We start from the raw sequence: 19,916 nt of genomic DNA, 5'->3' as shown, positions 1-19,916 counted from the left end.
TACAGCCCCCCCCCCCCACAGTATACAGGCCCCCCCACAGTATACAGGCCCCACACAGTATACAGGCCCCCACACAGTATACAGGCCCCCACACAGTATACAGCCCCCACACTATACAGGCCCCCCACACAGTATACAGCCCCCCACACAGTATACAGCCCCCACAGTATACAGCCCCCCAGAGTATACAGGCCCCCACACAGTATACAGCCCACCACACAGTATACAGCCCCCCCCCCCCCACAGTATACAGAGCCCCCACAGTATACAGGCCCCCACACAGTATACAGCCCACCACACAGTATAGAGCCCCCCCCCACAGTATACAGGCACCCACACAGTATACAGCCCACCACACAGTATACAGCCCCCCCCCCCCACAGTATACAGGCCCCCACACAATATACAGCCCACCACACAGTATACAGCCCACCACACAGTATACAGGCCCCCACACAATATGCAGGCCACCCACAGTATACAGGCCCCCACACAGTATACAGCCCACCACTATACAGTAGTTTACAGTATATTAACATAACAGCCCCTGTCACCTTTTTCTTATGTAATGTTCACACAAAAAAGCTCCACAGCAACACTCCTGGTAGGACCTGTGATGACCTCATAGCCATGTGACCAGTAATTGCTAGGTTACTGGTCACATGGTGATGATGTCATTAAGGTCCTGAAGTGATCACACACAACTTTAACACAGTACGATCATGATGCCTGGACTCAGTGCAGGCAGGCACGGCAGCACCCCTGTGTAGCTGACAGCTTGACACCCGGGGCAGTGGCTAGCAGGGCTCAAGAGGCAGCTGCCTTGGGCCCCCCAGGAGCAACTGGGCCCGGGGCAGCTGCCCCTTTTGCCCCTTGGTAAAGACGGCCCTGGGTACTGGTAAGAGGCCCAGTGGTACTGGTGAGGGGCTGTGTAGTAAGGCTGAAGGGCTGTGTGGTACTGGTAAGAGGCCATGTGGTGCCAGTGAGGGAATGTATGGTGGCAGTGAGAGGCTACAAAGGAAGCCTTCTGCAAATAGACTGAAACTTAGGCCTCTTTCACACGGGTGCAATGCGTGAGGTGAACGCATTGCACCCGCACTGAATCCGGACCCATTCATTTCTAGGGGGCTGTGCAAATGAGCGGTGATTTTCACCCATCACTTGTGCGTTGCGTGAAAATAGCAGCATGCTCTATATTGTGTGTTTTTCACGCAACGCAGGCCTCATAGAAGTGAATGAGGCCACGTGAAAATCGCAAGCAAGTGCGGATACGGTATGATTTTCACGCATGGTTACTAGGTGACGATCGGGATGGGGACCCGATCATTATTATTTTCCAAAGTAATAAATAGACCGCGCTGACTAGACAGTGTCAAATGGTAGATGTCGCATCAAATGATATCCCCAACTGTATATCCGCCGCTATTAGTTAGAACCTCGTCCGGTGTCAATCCAGACTGATCAACCTGGTAATTGATCAGCTTACCTAGATGTATTACAAGGGATGGTGACTTGCCGGTAGCAGACTGACCTGCACGGTCCTCACTGTGCTTCCTGGTAGTAGTGCTGGAGACTCGCTGCGATGTCTGAATCTTCAGGCTTCCTCTGCAAGCGCGCGCGGCCGAGAGCGGTCCGTGGTAACCCGGCCGGGATTCCTGCTGACAGCAGGAGCACACGGCATCATTGGTTGCTATGACGCCGTGCGCTTCATGCAGCCGCTGCTGTACAGTAATACACTCGTATGATCTATACGAATGTATTACTGTACAGCAGCGGCTGCATGAAGCGCACGGCGTCATAGCAACCAATGATGCCGTGTGCTCCTGCTGTCAGCAGGAATCCCGGCCGGGTTACCACGGACCGCTCTCGGCCGCGGAACACGGCCATGTGCATGAGGCCTAAGGATGGGTGCCTTCTCAAGTCAAAAAACCTCCAATGCGTTTCGAAATTAACGAATTTCTTCCTCAGGGATGGTTGTTAATTGATCACTCTACAAATAAATAGGCGTCCGTTCCCATGGTCACCAGTTAACCAGTCGTTCTCCAAATTACAAACTACCAGCATAGCCCTTCACCCGTACTACACAGACAAGGTTCTAACTAATAGCGGCGGATATACAGTTGGGGATATCATTTGATGCGACATCTACCATTTGACACTGTCTAGTCAGCGCGGTCTATTTATTACTTTTGGTTTCTTTGATTCATTTTTTTTTCAGGGTTTAGGCAGTTTATTCCCTGTCATAGACCAGCAGCGACACACTCATCTGAGTGTTCTTCAGTGCATTTAACATTACACTCTGTTCTATTTAACAAGGCAGCGCGGATTTCCCTTGATTGTTTGTTGAGTCATTATTATTTTCCCTTATAACGTGGTTATAAGGCAAAATAATAGCATTCTTAATACAGAATGCTAAGTAAAATAGGGCTGGAGGGGTTAAAAAAAAATAATTTCTCGCCCATATTCATTAGGGGACACAGAAACCGTGGGTATAGCTATGTCCTCTAGGAGGCGTTGACACTAGTAAAAGCTGTTAGCTCCTCCCCTGGCAGCTATGCCCCCACCAGCCTGGAGAGAGAGCTTCAGTTTTTTTTTAGTGTCAATAGGAGATTTTTATTTTAGTTTATTTTTTTCTCTTCTTTTAGGTGGGAAACAGTGGTCACCTCGCCTCCCTGTTCGCCATGCTGCCTCCTCCCCCACAAGAAGACAAGGTGGACCAGTGCAGCCTCGCTCCCCTGCATCCTGCCAGCAGAAGGGTCGCCCATCCAAGTCCCTCTTCCAGCTTCCTGCCACTACAGTGCCAGTAGCTGAACGGGTGACCCTGCTGGAGAAGAGGAAGGGTGAAGATAGAGGCTGGACAGATAAGTAGATGCCTGGATGCCATCGGTCCCACCCCCACCCAACCTCTCTTGCAAGGGGTTAATCAATAGCAGCAGCAATACTCTGGGACTCTGTCTGGGCCCCCAAATAATACAGTTTATTATCGCAGCATATGCCTCACTTAGCGCTGGGGCACAGACATGGGCCGCATCGGATCGCGCATGGGCGGAGCCAAAAGCTCACTCTGCGGGAGATTTGGAGTGCTTACAAGCCGATTCTCGGCTAGGGCTAGCGGCGATCCTGCTCCCTAAGGTTCGGGCGTCTGCCTGCTATATATGGCGCCACTCTGGGAACAGGGGGTCACAGCGATGGGCGATTCAGCAGTGCGGGGGTTAATGTGCATCGCAGCGGCTTCCTGGAGGGATGCAGGACCTGAGGGGGCAGAGCCTATTCTTCCCGCCTCAGCGCTCGGCCAGTTCTCTCCGGACCTTCTCTGTCAACATCTCCTGGCCCTGGTAAGAGCTTTTACCCTCTCCTCAGGTCACTGTATCCCTCCAGCCTCAGATATCCCTGGTTTTCGCCATGTCTGATCCCCCTGGGGTTCTTCAGCGGCCAATAGCTGTCCACTATGCCTGCTCTATTTGTCAGGTTAAATTACCTTGCGGGCAACAGGATTCTGTCTGCACTGCTTGTCAGACGCTCAGGCAGGGCCTCCCCCGTCGGCCCATACCGCTGCTCCCCCTCTGGCTTCTGAGTTACCCGACTGGGCCAAAACGCTCTCTCAGGCGGTGGAAAACCTTGCTAAAATCTACCAATCCACCCTATCTATAGTGGGTCGCTTGGTTGAGAATCTGCCGACGGCGCAGGCTGCACCTCCCTCAGATGTCTCCTCCAGAGCTTCTGGCTCGGACGACCCCCCCTAGGTCACTTCCGCCCAGTGATTCCGTCAGCGCACAGCATTCACAAAAGCGCCCCAGAGTAGACCATGTTTCTTCCTCTGACGCATCTCCACTACATGCACATCCTGTCTCACTCAGGTTTTTCTTCTCCTGGAGACGTGCCGTCCGACGGTGAGGTTGAGAATTCGGATTTGGACTTGGATGCGGAGCAGCCTTCTAAGTTGGCCTCCACCGTGGATAGCTTCATTGCTGCCATCCGCGACACCTTCCGGGTGCAGGACGACCCCCCCCCCCCCACTGACCAGCCGGGGGTGTCCTTCCTCCATCCAAACGTTCTTTAGTCGGTCTCCCCTTTGCTGGCACCTGTCTCTTTGGTTCTTGGCTGGACGAGATTATTTCTGAGGCCACGGGTGGTAAGAGCACCCATCTCCCACAGCCTAGGGCCAAGCGGCCCTCTCACGTTAGGTCAGGTTCCTCACGTCGCAGACCTCTTCGTTGATTCGCTAGTTCCCGCCCCGCAGCGAGTTTCTCCGCTGGGGGCGACGGCTTTCCTTCCCAGGATTGACGCAAGAAAACATCCTTTCGGGCACAGCCCTCCTGGCGTCCCAGACCTCAGGCCGCTCGACCCCCTGCGGCTAAGCAGGCCTCAGCCTGAAGGTGCGCCGCCGCCCAACAGGGTGGGGGGCCGCCTCCACCTCTTCCAGGACGTCTGGCGGGCCCATGTATCCGACGCTTGGGCGCTTGAGATTGTATCCTCGGGATACCTGATCGAGTTCCTGTCTCTTCCCCCAGACAGGTTCTTTCAGTCCCGTCTTCCACGGGACCCCGAGCGGGCAGCCGCCTTCTCCCAGGCCATTCAGTTCCTCCTGGACCGGGGAGTCATCTCTTCCATTTCCCCAGCAGAAAGGTTCAAGGGGTTCTATTCGAACCTTTTTGTGGTCCCCAAAAAGGAGGGCTCGGTACGCCCAATCCTGGACCTCAAACTGCTGAACAAGTTCCTCTGCCTCCAGCAGTTTTGGATGGAATCCCTTCGTTCCGTAATTACGTCTCTGGAGCAGGGGGAATTCCTTTCGGCCATAGATATTCAGGACGCATACTTCCACGTCCCCATCACGTGGAGTCACCAGCGCTTCCTGAGGAGACTGTCATTACCAGTTTGTTGCCCTCCCGTTTGGGCTGGCAACTGCGCCTCGGGTCTTCACAAAGATTCTGGCCCCTCTTCTCCCCCTTCTCCATTCCAGAGGCATCTTCCTTATGCCTTTATATGGACGACATCCTCATCAAGGCCTCCTACTTTGCTCAGGTATCGAACAGCGTACAGATCACGCTGGCAGCCCTGGCTCGCTTCGGGTGGTTGGTCAACCTGCAGAAGTCATCTCTGACACCCTCCAGACAATTGGTCTTCCTGGGTATGCTTCTGGACACGGACGCGGCACGGATTCGCCTTCTCCCGGACAAGCGACTGGCCTTGCACCGTTCCGTGAGGATCCTTCTCGACTGCAGACTTCCGTCCATTCAACTCTGCATGAGGACGTTAGGGAAGATGGTCGCTTGTTTCGAGGCGATTCCCTTTGCCCAGTTCCACTCTCGCACGTTCCAGAGGGCGATCCTGTCCTCCTGAGACAAGTCTTCCGAGAGCCTGGACCATCTCATCCGTCTCTCCCCTCAGGTGCCGTCGTCCCTTTGTCGGTTCCGGTTCTGGAAAGGTCCTTCCTTCCGATCTCCTGGACTCTTGTTACCACCGATGCCAGTCTACTGGGTTGGGGAGGGGTGTTCCCTCCCAGGACAGTCCAAGGCACATGGTCTCGGTCGGAGTCCAAGCTCCCGATCAATGTCCTGGAACTCAGGGCGATTCTTCTGTCCCTCCGGCACTGGACCCACCTCTTGATTGGTCGCCCAGTCAGAGTTCAGTCGGACAACGCCACGGCTGTGGCATACATCAACCACCAGGGGGGAACATGCAGTCTCGCGATGATGCAGGAATATGCCGAGATCTTACGTTGGGCGGAGGCCCATGTACCGGCAATTTCAGCAATCTATATCCCGGGTGTGGAGAACTGGACTGCGGACTTCCTCAGCAGGACCACGATAGATCCGGGCGAGTGGTCCCTCCACCCGAAAGTATTCGAGGCGATCTGTCTCCGTTGGGGTCGCCCCGACGTGGACTAGATGGCCTCAAGGCTCAATCGGAAGCTTCCCACCTTCCTTTTCCGCTCAAGGGATCCGGAAGCTTGTGGCGTGGACGCCCTGATCTCCTCTTGGCAGGGGTTCTCCCTCCTTTGTGTTCCCCCCCCCCCCCTTCCTCTCCTACCCAGGGTTCTACGGAAAATCGGGATGGAGGGCATTCTGACTATCCTCATCGCCTCAGATTGGCCCTGTCGCGCGTGGTACGCCGACCTCTTTCTCCTTTTTGGAGACGTTCCTTGGTCACTGCCACTCAGAGACTACCTACTTTCGCAGGGACCGGTCTTCCATCAGCATTTAAGGTCTCTTCGTTTGACAGCGTGGCCATTGAAACTGCCATTCTAAAGCGAAGGGGTTCTTCGGTGGATGTTATCCGCACTATGATTTAGGCTAGGAAGCCTGCTTCTTCCAGGATCTATTACAGGACCTGGAGGTACTTCCTGGGTTTCTGTGAAAACCAGAACATTCCTCCTCTTCGTTTTTCTCTCACCACGGTCCTGTCCTTTCTTCATTCAGGGTTGGACCTTGGTTTGAGCCTTAGCTCTTTGAAGGGTCAGGTCTCGGCGCTTTCTATTTTTTTTTCCAGCGCTCTCTGGCCCCCCTCGGGCCTGTTAGGACTTTTCTTCAGGGAGTGGCACATACGGTTCCTCCGTACCGTCCTCCTTTACTGCCTTTGGGATCTGAATTTAGTCCTCTTAGCGCTCCAGGCTTCCCCCTTTGAGCCTCTGCGGGAGATTTCTCTCCGACTCCTGTCCTGGAAGGTGGTTTTCCTTGTGGCTATTACTTCCATCAGACGGGTGTCTGAGTTGGCGGCTCTTTCTTCTAGAGAACCCTTCCTGGTTCTTCATAAGGATAAAGCGGTTCTCCGGCCCGTTCCTTCCTTTCTTCCGAAGGTGGTCTCCGACTTCCATATCAACGAGGAAATAGTCCTTCCCTCTCTGTGTCCCTCTCCTTCACACCCTAAGGAAAGGGAGTTGCATCACTTGGATGTTGTCAGAGCTCTAAGGATCTATTTAGCATCCTCTGCTCCCTTCCGCTGTACGGACTCCCTTTTTGTCATTCCGGAGGGTCCTCGCAAGGGATTGGCGGCCTCCAAGGTCGCAATCGCACGTTGGATTCGGGCTTCAATTGCGAAATCTTACCACGCCCAGGACAGGGTTCCGCCCTTAGGTGTCATGGCTCACTCCACCAGAGCAGTGGGCGCATCTTGGGCTCGGAGGAATCGCGCTTTGGCTGCACAGTTGTGTAAGGCGGCTTCTTGGTCCTCCTTACATACATTCACGAAATTTTACCAGGTGCATACTTGTGCATCAGTGGATGCTGCCTTGGGTCGCTTGGTCTTGCAGGCGGCAGTTTCCTAGATGCCTGCAGGGACGCTGTTTCCATGGGGCTGTGGTTTTTCCCTCCCTGTGGGCTGCTTTTGGACGTCCCACGGTTCCTGTGTCCCCCAATGAATATGGACAAGAAAAGGAGATTTTTGTATAACCTACCAGTAAAATCTCTTTCTCGCTCTTCATTGGGGGACACAGCACCCACCCAGTATTGTTGTTCAACCACAGCTGTGGCTGTTTCTGGTTAGAACCCCGTTGGGTTTTTGGCATGGTTGGTGTTCCATATTTTTTTCTTGGTTGACTTGCTTCTCCTACTGCTTGTACACAAACTGAAGCTCTCTCTCCAGGCTGGAGGGGGTATAGCTGCCAGGGGAGGAGCTAACAGCTTTTACTAGTGTCAACGCCTCCTAGAGGACATAGCTATACCTACGGTTTCTGTGTCCCCCAATAAAGAGCGAGAAAGAGATTTTACTGGTAAGTTATAAAAAAATCTCCTTTTAACTCACCTCATCCACTTGTTCGCGCAGCCCGGCTTCTCTTCTGTCTTCTTTGATGACCAGGAGGAAAAGGACCTTTGGTGACGTCATTGCGCAGTGACGTCATCAAAGGTCCTTTTCCTCCTGGTCATCAAAGAAGAAGACAGAAGAGAAGCCGCGCGAACAAGTGGATGAGGTGAGTTAAATATTTATTTTTTTAACCCCTCCACCCCTATAACCATGTTATAAGGGAAAATAATAAAATCTACACAACACCTAACCCAAACCCGAACTTCTGTGAAAAAGTTCGGGTTTGGGTACTAAATATGCCGATTTTTCTCACGCGCTTGCAAAACGCATTAAAACGCTTTGCACTCGCGTGGTAAAATCGTGCATTTTCCTGCGACGCATCCGCATCTTATCTGGCCCTCACACGCGATGCCCGTGTGAAAGAGGCCTTAAAGGAGTTTTCCGGTGGTTGGAAGTTATGCCCTATCCTTATAATGGGGCATAACATCAGGTCAGTGGGTTCTTACCGCTGGGACCCCCACCGATCAAGATAACAGGGGCCCCATTTACCCTGCAGCCCCCTGAAATGAACGGGGCGGCTGGTCACACATGTACGCGGCTGCTCCATTAATTTCTATGGGAGTTCCGTAGATAGCCTAGTACATCGCTCTATTATCTCCGGAACTCCCATAGAAATGAATGGAGCAGCCAAGTGGGGCCCTGTTCTCGTGATCAGTGGGGGTCCCCTCCTGTGGATAGGGGATAACTTCTAACAACCGGAATACCCCTTTAACCCTGACCAATTGAGAAAATGATTTTTAGCCTGAAATAAGTAAAATGCAATAATTTTAAAAAAAATGCCCTAAAGTTGTTTATAGCCTTTAACTTGTGCGTCATATTTAAAGGGACACAACATCACATTTTTATTGCATACTAATAATATATATGTGAATATTCTTTGTAATTTATTTTTTTTTTTACAAAAAGAAGAAAAAAAGTGTATTGTTTTTTGAATGCACCACATATATTCTGCTTCCTTTCCAGGCTCTTTAACCTCTTCCATTATTTAGACTTTTAGCACGGCAAGAAGCCTAAGGCTGCGTTCACACGGGCGAGATTTCCGCGCAGGTGCAATGCGGTAGGTGAACGCATTGCACCTGCACTGAATCTGGACCCATTCATTTCTATGGGGCTGTTCAGATGAGCGGTGATTTTCACGCATCACTTGTGCGTTGCGTGAAAATCGCAGCATGCTCTATATTCTGCATTTTTCACGCAACGCAGGCCCCATAGAAGTGAATGGGGTTGCGTGAAAATCGCAAGCAAGTGCGGATGCGGTGCGATTTTCACGCATGGTTGCTAGGAGACAGTCTATTCACTGTATTATTTTCCCTTATAACATGGTTATAAGGGAAAATAATATCATTCTGAATACAGAATGCAAAGTAAAATAGCGCTGGAGGGGTTAAAAAAAAGAAAAAAATTAACTCACCTTCTCCTCTTGATCGCGTAGTTCCCGGGCTCTTCTGATGAGCTGTCGGCTAAAGGACCTTTGGTGACGTCAGATCACATGCTCCAATCACATGGTCCATTACCGTGGTGATGGACCATGTGATTGGAGCATGTGATCTGACGTCACCACAGGTCCTAGCCGGTAGTTCATCATTAAAGAAGAGACCGGGAACTACGCGAACAAGAGGAGAAGGTGAGTTAATTTTTTTATTTTTTTTTTAACCCTCAATTGATTACCTACTAAGCATTCTGTATTCAGAATGTATTATTTTCCCTTATAACATGGTTATAAGGGAAAATAATAGCAATCTACAGAACACCTAACCCAAACCTGAACTTCTGTGAAGAAGTTCGGGTCTGGGTACCACAGTTGGTTTTTTATCACGCGCGTGCAAAACACATTGCCGCAATACACCGGGACGCATCCGGACCTAATCCGGACACGCCCGTGTGAACGCAGCCTAACTTAGGTCTCTTGCACACGAACGTTGTGTGTCCGTGGCCGTATTGCGGCCCGCATACGGTGGGTCCACAATACACGGGCTCCGACCCATGTGCACTCCGCATCACGGATGCGGACCCATTCACTTGAATGGGTCTGCAATCACGGAGACGCGGAACGGAAGCACGGATCGGAAGCACTCCGTACTGCTTCCGTGGTGTTTCTGTAAATAGAACTTGTTCTAATTTTTTTGTGGTGCGGACGGATCACGGACCCATTTAAGTTGAATGGGTCTCAATACGTCCCGGCCGCTGCACGGATGTCGCCCGTGCATTGGGGACTGCAAATTGCGGTCCCCAATGCACGGAACGGATGCACAACGTGCGCGTGCAATAGGCCTTAGGCTGAGTTCACATCACACTTCAGTTATTTGGTCAGTTATCTCCATCAGTTATCGTGAGCCAAAAACACAGAACAGGAGGAAATCTTTCCCTAAGGGTCCATTCACACGCCCGTAGTGTATTGCGGATCCGCAATACACCCGACCGACACCCCTCATAGAACTGCCTATTCTTGTCCGCAATTGCGGATGCGGAGAGCATGTAGTGTGCTCTCCACATCCTGTTCTGCCCCATTGAGAATTAATGGGTCCGTTCCCGATATTGCAGAACGGATGCGGACCCATTTGCAGTTGTGTGAATGGAGCCGTATACCTGATCTCTGAGTAGGCTTCACTACTGGTTTTGGCTCCCAATACCTGATGGAAATAGGCTGTGTCACATTCATCGGTCACATGATCTAGGCGGTATGGCGCTGTGCTCGGTGAGCTGAGAGAAGGCTGCTGCACTACTGTGACGGATCAAATAACTCAAGTGTGAACTCGGCCTTAAAGGGGTTGGTCACTTTCTGGCTACTGATGACCAATATATATGTAAGATCCCTATATGGCAATGGCTAATACAGCCCTGACCCGGACACAGGCCTCTCACCCAGTTAAGCTAGTACTCTCTGCTCTGCACTGATGAGGGGCAATCACGCTGAAACAGCTGTCTGCAGATGAGGTGCTGGCTTAATTAATATCCAAGTCATGTCTCAAGGCTTATTTTAACCCCTTAAGGACTCAGCCCTATTTCACCTTAAGGACTTTAAAACGCTTTGACTTATCCAGGCCGTTCTGAGATAGTTTTTTCGTCACATATTGTACTTCATGACACTGCTAAAATTGGGTCAAAAAAGTAAATTTTTTTGCATAAAAAAATACCATATTTACCAAAAATTTTGAAAAATTAGCAAATTTCAAAGTTTCAGTTTTTCTACTTCTGTAATACATAGTAATACCCCCAAAAATTGTGATGACTTTACATTCCCCATATGTCTACTTCATGTTTGTAGCATTTTGGGAATGATATTTTATTTTTTGGGGATGTTACAAGGCTTAGAAGTTTAGAAGCAAATCTTTAAATTTTTCAGAAATTTACAAAAACCCAATTTTTAGGGACCACTACAGGTCTGAAGTCACTTTGCGAGGCTTACATAATAGAAACCGCCCAAAAATGACCCCATTCTATAAACTACACCCCTCAAGGTATTCAAAACTGATTTTACAAACTTCGTTAACCCTTTAGGTGTTGCACAAGAGTTATTGGCAAATGGGGATGAAATTTGAGAATTTCATTTTTTTACCTAATTTTCCATTTTAACCCATTTTTTCCACTAACAAAGCAAGGGTTAACAGCCAAACAAGACTGTATCTTTATTGCCCTGACTCTGCCGTTTACAGAAACACCCCATATGTGGCCGTAAACTACTGTACGGGCACACAGTAGGGCGTAGAGGGAAAGGTGCACCGTATGGTTTTTGGAAGCCAGATTTTGCTGGACTGTTTTTTTGACACCATGTCGCATTTGAAGCCCCCCTGATGCACCCCTAGAGTAGAAACTCCATAAAAGTTACCCCATCTAAGAAACTACACCCCTCAAGGTTTTACAAACTTTGTTAACCCTTTAGGTGTTGCACAAGATTTAATGGAAAATAGAGATACAATTTCAAAATTTCACTTTTTTGGCAGATTTTCCATTTTAATATTTTTTTTCCAGTTACAAAGCAAGGGTTAACAGCCAAACAAAACTCATTATTTATGGCCCTGATTCTGTAGTTTACAGAAACACCCCATATGTGGTCGTAAACCGCTGTACGGGCACACGGCAGGGCGCAGAAGGAAAGGAATGCCATACGGTTTTTGGAAGGCAGATTTTGCTGGACTGGTTTTTTTGACACCATGTCCCATTTGAAGCCCCCCTGATGCACCCCTAGAGTAGAAAATCCAAGAAAAGTGACCCCATTTAGAAACTACGGATAGGGGTGGCAGTTTTGTTGGTACTAGGTTAGGGTACATATGATTTTTGGTTGCTCTATATTACACTTTTTCTGTGCGGCAAGTAACAAGAAATAGATTTTTTGGCACGTTTTTTTTTTTTTTGTTATTACAACATTCATCTGACAGGTTAGATCATGTGGTAATTTTATAGAGCAGGTTGTCACGGACGCGGCGATACCTAATATGTATAATTTTTTTTTATTTAGTGTAAGTTTTACACAATGATTCATTTTAAAACAAAAAAAATGTTTTAGTGTCTCCATAGTCCTAAGAGCCATCGTTTTTTCAGTTTTTGGGCGATTATCTTAAGTAGTGTCTCATTTTTTGCGGGATGAGATGAAGGTTGATTGCACTATTTTGGGGTGCATATGACTTTTTTGATCGCTTGCTATTACACTTTTTGTGACGTAAGATGACAAAAAATTGCTTTTTTTTACACCGTTTTTATTTTTATTTTTTTACGGTGGTCACCTGAGGGGTTAGGTCATGTGATATTTTTATAGAGCCGTCGTCGGACGCGGCGATAACCTAATTATAATACTATTTTTTTTTTTATTATTTAGTTTTACACAAATGATTTCATTTTTGAAACAAAAAAAAATCATGTTTTAGTGTTTCCATAGTCTAAGAGCCATAGTTTTTTTCAGTTTTTGGGCGAATTTATCTTGGGTAGGGTATGATTTTGGCGGGATGAGATGACGGTTTGATTGGTACTATTTTGGCGTACATGCGACTTTTTGATCACTTTTATTACCTTTTTTGGGAAGTAAGGTGGGCAAAATTTCAATTTCCTAATAGCTTTTTATTTTTTTTATTTTTATGGCGTTCACCGTGCGGGGAAAGTAACATGACCGTTTTATAGATCAGATCGTTACGGACGCGGCGATACCAAATATGTGTAGGGAATTTTATTTTTTTTCATTTTTAATCAGTGATAAATGTGTTTTTTGATTTTTACATTTTTTTGACTTTTTTTTTGACCCAGACCCACTTGGTTCTTGAAGATCCAATGGGTCTGATGTCTGTATAATACAGTACAGTACACCATATAGTGTTTTGTACTGTATTTTACTTACACTTTGTCTGAACAGATCTCTGCCTTTAGCACAGATCTGTTCAGCACCATGGACAGCAGGATGCCTGAGACGGCGTCCTGTTGCCATGGGAACCTTCCCCGTCTGCTCAGTAGTGGTCAGAACTTCGCAGACGGGGAAGGGTAAGGACGGGGCTCTCTGGGGGCTCTCTCCATCGGGGGGCTGCAAAGGCACAGCAGCCCCCCGATGGGAGAGGGAGGGAGCTCCCTCTTACTGTTAACTTTTTCCATACAGCGGTCCGTACGGACTGCGGTATGGAAAGGGTTAAACGGCTGACATCTGCACAGATGTCAGCCGTTTATACCAGGGTGTCAGCAATGTGCTGGCACCCTGGTATACCCACTAGACGCCAACGATTATTCAAGGGGAGGCAGGCGGGGGATCGCGATCCCGCCTGCCGCACCGCCCCGACCGCCCACAAATTTCCCCCCCCCTGCACCATCCGCCGGCAAAAAATCATGCAGGGGTGCAGGGGGGGTTCAAAATCTTTATTTTAGGGACACTAAAGTTTCTGATCCCGCGGGGATCAGAAACTGCAGAAATCGCAGCAAACCGCAGGTCTGGTCACATGACCCCCCCATGCGTTGTGACCGGATGCCGGCTGAATGATTTCAGCCGGCATCCCGTTCCGATTAACCCCCGCGGCGCCGGAATAACGATTTAAAGTTAGGACGTACCGGTACGCCCTGAGTCCTTAAGGACTCTGGAAATAGGGCGTACCGGTACGCCCTGCGTCCTTAAGGGGTTAAGAGCTGAACATTGACCTATAGGATAGCTGCCTTACATCTGGTGGCATTAGAGGCAGAGCTTGTTAAGAGCTTATTTGCATCCCTTCCCTCCCAGAATTCCAGAGGAGCATGTATGGTCTATAAGTCTCCTCACACTGATTAAGGTGCTCTCTCCCTAAGGAGAGTTAGTCTCTCCCCCCCCCCCCCCCCCCCCCCAATACAGCTTTGCCATGTCCCCTTGTTGGGCAGATCTTCTGAATGATGTGTCTGGACCCTCCATCAGAGGCTATTTTATGGACAAGACCTCTGTGTGGACAGCACAAAGGACTAGGCCAACAAGGGGGCATTCCTTATGAAATATAGAAAATGGTGCAGAATATCATCAGTCTAGATCAGTAAGAGACATATAGACATCTTACAAACGCATTGCTCAGTAGTAGCCAGAAGGTGGCCAACCCCTTTAACATTTTCACTTAGACTATTGACTTTGAGAGATGGAAGGAGGACCAGTCACTGAATTATAACCTCACACATCACACACACTGATAAGAATGATGCTCTTCTGTGGGCATCTTTATCTTATAAACCAGTGATGGTGAATCTTTTACAGACCGAGTGCCCAAACTGCAACCTAAAACCCAGTTATTTGATGCAAAGTGCCAACATGGCAATTTACCCTGAAGATTACAGTCCACTATAGTATATCTACCATGTACTTTATCATTTATCTATAATATCCTGCCTACATTCAGTTCTCTGCCTGCACTCTTCATAGTGCGCCCTGCGCTGATGAATGGCAGAAAAAGTCTAAGGCATATTGGTACACCATAGACTTTTTCCAGGGAGTGGGTGCCCACATAGAGGGGTCTGAGTGTCGCCTCTGCCATCCGTCCCATAGGTTCACCATCACTGATATAAACAATAGAGCCGTCATACTGTTATCCAAATTTTACTGATCAACTATTGTATTAGCACATACTATCTTTCTCACTGTAGCAGTAAACAAACAATGGTTTACCTATCTATAAAGGCGTTTTATCTCTTTCTGCTAACTACTACATTATAATATTTGCCTCTTATTTTCAGTGGTATAATAGGGCCAAAAAAAATAGAAATAAAAAAAGTTTCATATGAATATTAAGTAAAGAAAAATACCCCTTGCTGATGGAAGTGTCCCTTTTAAAAAGAATTTCTGAGACCAGGAACCCATTTTTCATATGTGCAGGTAGGGTGCTGGTGTTTAAAAAAAAATATATATATACTTTTTCAATATGGCTAATGACGTAATGTAAAAAAGGGTCAAAATGACTAATTTGCCATTTTTTCATCCCCTTACTCAAAAAATGTAATAAAATGCAATCAAAAAGTCGCACACACTCAATAAAATCTACAGATTGTTCCACAAAAAATGAGCCCCCACACAGCTCTGTAGATATAACTATAAAAAAGTTATGGGGGTCAGAATATCGTGATGTAAAAACAATTTTTTTTCTCAAAGTTTAAATTTATTTTTACACTATTTAGACATAAAAAACCTATACATATGTGGTACCGTTGTAATCGTACTGACCCAGAATATGAAAAGCACGGGGCAGTTTTGCCACAAACGGAACGCCATGGGAACAAAACCCGTAAAACTGTGGAGGAATTGCGTTTTTTATTTTTTTTTCAATTTCACCCTATTTGGATTTTTTTTTTACTATTTCCCACAACATTGTATGCCATATTAAATGGTGGCATTAGAAAGTAAAACTTGTCCCACAAAAAAAGAAGCCCTCATACAGCTATGTGACCGGAAAAATAAAAAAGTTATGGCTCAAGGAAGATAGGGAAGGAAAATGAAAACTAAAAGGGTTAAAGGGGTTTTCTGAGACTTTTAAACTGATGACCTATCCCCCAAATAGGTCACCAGTATCACCTGGGACCCTCGGCAATCAGCTGTTTGAGAAGTCTATTACCAACCTAGATGTTCAAAGGTGGAAAAAAAGAGAAAGAATAAACCAAAGCCCCTATAGGTGAGATATTAACGCATACAGAACTGGTAAACAGGACTCATATAAGAAATAAATTAGGGAGCCTCCAAAAGCAAGTCAATCAAACAGCTATAGCTGCTGAATCCAAGCCACCACGCAGGCCTGAGGCAGCATGATCTTGCTCGAAACGGCCGTTGCCTTGTTTCTGTGCATCTTGCGTCCTGCACCGCACCTTTTGTGTTTTAATAGAATTAAATAAAAAGTGCAGATTTTATGGAGGTAAGTGCTGCTGTTTTTCTACAAGAGGTGGTCACTTGTGTGTGCGGCTGCTCTATTTAACTCTATGGGACTGCTGGAGATGACCGAGTACAAGTAGGAGGGGAGTAGTGGGGAATTGTAAGTGTTATATCTCACCCTAGGTGCTTTATTCGCATGTATACTGCTCAGTACTTCTCTATACTGTCCTATATCGTGAGTGAGAGAATTAGAGAGCAGAATCTGCTTTCTCCCTGTGTATTCTATGGGGTGACATGATACCAGCCAATCTTTATCAGCTCCGGAAGGGGGCAATGGCAAATGTATGCAAATAGCTGTATATTTCAGGAAACCTACATTTGGCAGCACACTTCAGCTGTGCCACCAACAGTATGGCCATTAGAGTATATCTCACATAGGGAACACCTCTGGTCTGGGGGAAACACATACTGCATGTGTACAGCCGACAGAGGATTTCATAAGTCGCTGACTACTTCCACATCCCGGCTCGCAAGGAGTCCCAGGTCACGAGTCATCACATAGTAGAAGAAATCCAAAGCGGTGCTTTCACCAGTCACTTGTGGGTCTTAGACTTCTCACAGGATCCAATAGGAAGTCATAGTGCTTGTGTAGTTGTGTGTAAAACAGTGGGTGATATACTGCAGCGGCTGGATACTAAGTCCAGTGTAGATGCTTCAGGTATAATGGAAGAGGAAATCACTGGCTGTGCTTTCAACCAGTAGATGGAATCGAGGCAGGGCCGGCGCAACCATATAGGCGAACTAGGCGTTCGCCTAGGGTGCCGGCCTGCTGGGGGCGCCCTGGTGTGCTCCCCCTGACTGGGGCTGCAGCCCTGGGCGACAGGGCGAGCGGCTCTTGAGCCGCCCCCAGCGCCGTTACAGGGAGGCCAGGAGATGGAGGTCCTTCTTAAATATGCAGAGCAGCATCTGCTTACCCTGATGGCAGGTGCCTGCTCTGCCAGTAAATTACCGGAGGAGAGGAGGCGGGCAGCAAGGGAGGCTGTTCTAGCAGCTCCCCACTTCGCCCTCTGTGATGCCGGAATATTACGTCGTTCCAGCCCCGGCATACTAAACGGCGCGCTGGAGGACTGAGGAGCTGCACCACACTGGACCCCAGGGAGGTGAGTGTCTGCCTGTGTATTTATGTCAGTGAGTGTATGTATGTCTCTATTTCTGTCAGTAAATGTATGTGTGTCTGTTATTGATTGTCAGTCAGTGAGTGAGTATATGTCAGTGAGTGTGGATGTCTGTCGGTCAGTAAGTGTCTGTGTGTTTGTCAGTGAGTATGTGTATGTTTGTCAGTGAGTATATGTGTGTGTTTGTCTGCCAGTGAGTGAGTGTCTGTCAGTGAGTTTCCGTGTGTGTGTTTCAATGGGTAGGTGTACACTCACCTAAAGAATTATTAGGAACACCTGTTCTATTTCTCATTAATGCATTTATCTAGTCAACCAATCACATGGCAGTTGCTTCAATGCATTTAGGGGGGTGGTCCTGGTCAAAATAATCTCCTGAACTCCAAACTGAATGTCAGAATGGGAAAGAAAGGTGATTTAAGCAATTTTGAGCGTGGCATGGTTTGTTGCCAGACTGGCCGTCTGAGTATTTCACAATCTTGCTCAGTTATGGGATTTTCACGCACACCATTTCTAGGGTTTACAAAGAATGGTGTGAAAAGGGAAAAACATCCAGTATGTGGCAGTCCTGTGGGCAAAAATGCCTTGTGGATGCTAGAGGTCATGAGGAGAATGGGCCGACTGATTCAAGCTGATAGAAGAGCAACGTTGACTGAAATAACCACTCGTTACAACCGAGGTATGCAGCAAAGCATTTGTGAAGCCACAACACGCACAACCTTGAGGCGGATGGGCTACAACAGCAGAAGACCCCACCGGGTACCACTCATCTCCACTAAGAATAGGAAAAAGAGGCTACAATTTGCACGAGCTCATCAAAATTGGACTGTTGAAGACTGGAAAAATGTTGCCTGGTCGATTGAGTCTCGATTTCTGTTGAGACATTCAATGGTAGAGTCCGAAATTTGGCGTAAACAGAATGAGAACATGTATCCATCATCTGACGGCTACTTCCAGCAGATAATGCACCATGTCACAAAGCTCGAATTATTTCAAATTGGTTTCTTGAACATGACAAGGAGTTCACTGTACTAAAATGGCCCCCACAAGTCACCAGATCTCAACCCAATTAGAGCATCTTTTGGGATGTGGTGGAACGGGAACTTCGTGCCATGATGTGCATCCCTCAAAATCTCCATCAACTGCAAGATCTATACTATCAATATGGCCAACATTTCTAAAGAATGCTATCAGCACCTTGTTGAATCAATATGCCACGTAGAATTAAGGCAGTTCTGAAAGCAAAAGGGGGTTCCAACACCGTATTAGTATGGTGTTCCTAATATTCTTTAGGTGAGTGTATGTCTGTCAGTGAGTGAGTGTGTGTCTGTCAGTGAGTTTCTGTGTACGTCTTCAGTAAGTGTCTGTCAGTGTATGTGTGTCTGTCAGTGTATGTGTGTGTCAGTGAGTGTGTCTGTCAGTGAGTTTCTGTGTACGGTCATTCAGTAAGTTGTCTGTCTGCAGTGTGTGTCCTGTCAGTGAGTGAGTGTCTGTCAGTGAGTTTTCTGTGTACGTCATTCAGTAAGTGTCTGTCTGTCAGTGTGTGTATGTGTGTCTGTCAGTGAGTGAGTGTCTGTCAGTGAGTTCTGTGTACGTCATTCAGTGAGTGTCTTGTCAGTGAGTGTTATGTCATTCAGTGAGTGTCTGAGTGCGTGTCTGTCTGTCAGTGTGTGTGTGTGTGTGTCTGTCAGTGAGTGAGTAACATGAGGGGGCGGCAAAATGGATCTTTGCCTAGGGTGGCAAAAATCCTTGCACCGGCCCTGAATCGAGGTACTAAAATCTTTGCAAGTGATAGGTCATCAATTTCAGATCGGCAGGTATCCTAGACCCCAGCCAATCAGCTGTTAGGGCTGTTTCACACGAGCGCGTCCATTGCGGGAATCACGCTCCGTGTGTGAGTGTGATCCTCCGCTCTGGACTTGCAGGAGCGCACGGCATTATCATGATTTATAATGCTATGTGTCTCTGCATGGCCTTTTTTCCACAGAATCATAGTGACATAAAGCTGTCAGTATGATTCTGTAGAAATAAGGTCAAGCAGAGACACATAGCATTATATAAATCATGATAATGCCGTGCACTCCTGCAAGTTCAGAGCGGAGGATCACACTCACACACGGAGCGTGATTCCCGCAATGGACTTGCTCGTGTGAAACAGCCCTTTAGAAGAAGATGGGTGCTGTGTGAGCACCATGACCTCTTCCTAGGCCATGTGACGTCACTGTACATTAGTCAAGTGGCCTATTTGCAGCTCAGCCCCATTCATGTCAGTGGGGCTGAGCTGAAAAACCAAGCACAGCCACTATTCCAGGGATGGCCAACCTAAGGCTCTCCAGCTGTTGCAAAACTACAAATCCCAGCATGTCCATACTTCCTACAGCTATCAGCCTTACAGCAGGGCATGGTGGGAGTTGTAGTTTTACAACAGCTGGAGAGCCGCAGGTTAGCCATGCCTGCACTATTCGATGTACTGCGCTGTGCTTGGTAAGCACCCAGGAGAATTCTGTGGAGTACTGCAGCTTTCCGAAACAGCTCATCCAGAGGTGACTTTCTTCTCTGTGTAGGCCTCTGATGAACCACATGGTTTGCAGTGGACTTTCCAGCATCTTTTAGCAACAGCTAAAAAAAAAAAACAATGGATGGTTTTTTCCGTGTGCTGTTCA

The sequence above is a fragment of the Bufo bufo genome, chromosome 5 (genome assembly GCF_905171765.1).
Source record: "Bufo bufo chromosome 5, aBufBuf1.1, whole genome shotgun sequence".
NCBI classification, from domain to species: domain Eukaryota; kingdom Metazoa; phylum Chordata; class Amphibia; order Anura; family Bufonidae; genus Bufo; species Bufo bufo.
Note: the sequence above shows the minus strand (reverse complement) of the source record.